The sequence below is a fragment of the Impatiens glandulifera genome, chromosome 1 (genome assembly GCF_907164915.1).
Source record: "Impatiens glandulifera chromosome 1, dImpGla2.1, whole genome shotgun sequence".
NCBI classification, from domain to species: domain Eukaryota; kingdom Viridiplantae; phylum Streptophyta; class Magnoliopsida; order Ericales; family Balsaminaceae; genus Impatiens; species Impatiens glandulifera.
Window position 1 is genome coordinate 92,037,008 of NC_061862.1, and position 4,285 is coordinate 92,041,292.

The 4,285-nt window shown below is 34.4% G+C and overlaps 1 long non-coding RNA gene across 1 annotated transcript; it reads left to right on the forward strand.

Moving 5' to 3' along the window:
* Nucleotides 1-657: 657 nt before the first annotated feature.
* Nucleotides 658-4,285, forward strand: LOC124918839. Its single transcript, XR_007097532.1, has 3 exons — nucleotides 658-752; nucleotides 1,875-1,973; nucleotides 4,194-4,285. It is a non-coding gene; the product is annotated as an uncharacterized LOC124918839 (long non-coding RNA).

The following is a 4,285-nucleotide window of genomic DNA, read 5'->3' on the forward strand; positions in this document are numbered from 1 at the left end:
GAATAAGTTATAAGCGAAGCGTCGTGAGAGAATTGAGATGAACGAACGAAAAGAAGTGAGATGAACGAACGAAAAGAAGATTCATGGTTTATTTACTAGTATCAATTTCTATAAATGTAGAGGTTAAATGAGTTACGGTATCGCCATGCCATGGAAGCAAAAACGAAGCGTCATGAGATGAAATTAAGAGTGACGAACTATGAAATTGAAATCATTTTTATTAATTATATAGGTATGTTCTTCTACTTCTTCTTGTTCTTCAAAGTTGCTGTGACGCTGTCAATGGTTTTTAGGTGCAAAACCTAGCTAGGTCAGGAAGATGGTGACACAAGGCTTTATAGTGGATTTGAATAAATCACTGGTGTTCCAGGTCTAATCAGGTCTAACACCTTCCTTACTCCTCTAGCTTACAGTATTTTGTTATGTTAGTTTTTATTTTTTACCGTGATTACTTTTTTGAGCCTGTCGGGCGGGCAATGTTAGTGAAAATCGAACCTGAGATCTTTATTCTCTTAGTTGGATTTGAATCCGAGTTTTTGTTTCATATTGATGAAAAATGTGTTTGGATTTAATTTCATCAACTATATGACAGTTTTAGTTGATTGAAGAGGTGCTTAGCTTAGCTATCATTTCATATGTGTTTCCTTTATTTGACATAGGTAGGCCACCTTGGAGATGCTTATCAAGAATGAGTTCACCAGCCTATAGTCACCAAGGAAGGCTCACGCTTTTTCCAAAATGCTTTTTGGGAGGTAAATCGCTTTTCTAAATAAGGGCATCCTTTCAATTTCAAAAATCTCATGTGGGATTGTTGCCAAACATATTTGAGCGTATCAAACAGAAATAATGTTAGCATTTCGAATAAACTCAATACTATTATTACTTTTTTGTTGGGGGAACTGGAAGCAGTTTATAACCCTTACACATTGGTGAACAATTCCTCTAATTTGGCTGCCGGTTGTAAGTTGGTCTATCTCTATGTCAATGAGAATGGGTCACACAATTTCAGAGATTGGTTTGATGGTAATTTCGGGATATTTATATGGACATTGATGGAGTAGACATTGTATCGGTTCTTGTTTGCAATGTTTACTTGATAATAAGATAGGATGGCTTGACTGATTGTATTCTATGAGCATACTTGATAAGATGTAATATGCAATAATCAATTTTTTAAGCTTCCATAATTTTGTTTCAGTTTTTAACATGGTTGTTTTGAATTCAATTGTTTTCTTGCTTGAAGTAGCCCTAGTGCAATGCCTGGTGTGACAGATGGAGATTGGCTTGAACTGGCCCTAGTCCATAATTTATTACAGTGCCATGAGACCCATGACATCAAAATCGGTTCACTAGATCAGGTTTTCTCTTTAACTATCATAGATATAGATTTAAATATCAATTATACTTATTCTCATCACAATTATTTTTCTTCCTTTGGCAGATTATTAATGAAACAATCCATGCTCTTCAAAACTTGAAGGAATCGAGCAACGGTATAACATGTCTTGCTTTGAGGGTTTTTACATATGTCATTGATCGTACACCTACAGGGACTGTTGATATGGTTATTTCATACTGCCATTATTATATAAACGATTCATCATTAGAAGATTTGATTGACTTATTTGAAAAACAAAGAGATAAAGATTATTAATGCATCTCCTCTTTCAATTGGACTTCTTACAGAAACTGCTTCACCTAAACTTAAGGTTTTTTTCTTTGAGATTATGATTCATATATAGGATGCTTTCTCAAAGAAATACATAGTTGTTTTCAAAATCAATTAGTAAAATCAGTTCCCACTTCAATTTGCAAGCCATATAGATAGATTATGATTATTTATTACTTAATGAATTATTAACCTTGGTTTGCAGGCTCCATGCAAAGAGGTTGGAGAGAACTGTAAAGGGAAGGGGAAGAACATATCAATAGGATTCCTAAACCCTTTATTTGAACCATTCATTTCTCTCAATGTAAGCTCTCTCCTTTTCTATAACCGTATACCTGAGTATTTCGTTTGTCTACATATTTTATTACATTGAATTGGATCGATTAATTGTGCAAACCTAATTTGATTTCATAATTAGATCAGTTTGTTTATTTATTAAAAATTTGAGTAACATTATTGTAGTTATTGTGATTTATATACTGATGATGACACAAACAAGTCTTAAATAATGACATATTTTAATAATATATCTTTAAAAACTGCCTATTCAGTATTTCCAAAGTATGTCACCAAACAATAATAATTTAGGTCTCCTCAACCGAATAGAGGATTTTAGAACTTCTTGTAAGAATTATTTTTAGCCACTAGTTTTGTCTAGCAAAAATAGTGATTTCTTTAATAAAATTATTATGATAATATGTGCCATTTAGAAATACTTGAGATCTAGATCTAGACTTCAATAAATTTGTGTATATATGTGTTAGGATCTAGGTCGCCGCTGGAGGACTGGGGTTTGGGCCGGTTAGCGCGTCTCACTCAAAGGGTGGTGATTAATCCGGTTAGAGATTAACACCGGGGTTTCAATACTACACAAACTGTCACAAACCCTTGAACCAGGTTCAAGCGCGAAAGATGTTTGTTTCAGGTTGAAGCAGCACACTCACAAGATAAGCAGAACCGGTTTTGAATAGGACAGGTTTGGAAATTGATGGGTCGGTTTTTGTAACTTGATGATTCGGTTTAGATAGTGTAGAGTCGGTCAAAACGGTGTAGGTCGGTTAGTACAGCTCGGTTATAAAGTAAATCAGGCGGAAAGTAAATAACAAGACAGATTTTTATGGATGTTCGGAGATAAAACTCCTACGTCACCCATTCCTCTCGAAACCGCGAGAAGGATATTCACTAAGGAATACAAATACAATCCGATCGAGACTTATTTCCTGCTCGATAACACCCGTACAATTTACACCAAAATTATAAATACACACTTCAACTTAGCACTTAAGCTTTCTAGAGAGAGATAACACAATTTTATCACTTGTAAATTAATTGTTCACTATGTCCCCTTGAAATCTCTCTTGTCTCACGTATCCCACTTGTCCCACATTTACTCTTCTTCAGCTGCTTCTTTTATAGGTGAAATATGTCAACGGTCATATTTACTTCCTTGAATTTGATTGGCTGAGCAGAGGTTCAGTGATTCAGACCTGGCGGTCATCTTTTCAGACCTGGCGGTCAACTGTTCAGACCTGGCGGTCAACTTTACAGACTTTGCAGTCTGTTCTTCCAGTGTGTAAGACAAACCTGCCAGGTTTGTCTTTTACTCAATATGGTGACTGTTGGTTAGACAGTTGTCTGTACTTGGAAGATTTCCTTTTTTATTTATCCTGAAGTGGAAAGATCTTGTAGGACGGTCTTCTACAGCCTGCAGACTGTCCTCGGACTTGTATGAATATGGCAATGTTCAGTCTGTTCCTTTGGTATCGTTCTCAACAGATACCCGAAGTGTTTTCTTATGCTGGTCGGTCATTTGACTTGGCCTGATGACTTCCGGTTATTAACCGGCTGTCTGGTGTTTCCAGCCTTCTTTTGAGCGGTCATGTTTCAGGTCGATTAAATAACTTGACCGGTGGAGCTTCTTAACCGGTTGAGTGATCTGACCGGTTGGTTTTCTCAAATCGGTTGGGTATTTTGACTGGTCCGGTTCTTTGTTCCTGCATGGAAGGTTTATTTATGTTAAGTTCTGTGAACCGGTCTAATTTTATCTAACAATGTGTTTAACTATGAACTGTTTTCAATGGCAATGGCAAATCTGATACGTTCATTTTACTTGAGTTTCAAATCATTAAAATAATCAATTATTCTTAGTTGTTTGCTCACATTTTAGCCTGCACTCTAATTAGGTAAAATCTAAAACATAATCTAATCAACTTCAAATTATCTTAAAATCTAAAAGAAAATAGTTAAGACGTCAAGCTAAATATGATTAATCAAATGTTTAAATTTAGTTTTGTTGTGTGTTGATTTTAGTAAATTAGTTATGTGGTTAGTTGACAAATTTGTATCATTATTCCTTTTGTTGTTATAATTCTCTTACGTTGATTTTAGTAATTTGGATGAATTTTTGTATTTGTATAATGTGGTTATTGACTCTTCTTTTGTTGTTTGTCTATTTTATGTTTAAATATGAGTATTATGTGAAAATAATTGTCTAATTTAGATCTCTTTGTTGAAATTGTTGCAGGTTATTAATGAATTTTAAGCATTTGGATTGGACATGAAGATATTTTTTTAAGGTTTAATTTGAATATAAGTATTTTATGACTTTATATTAAG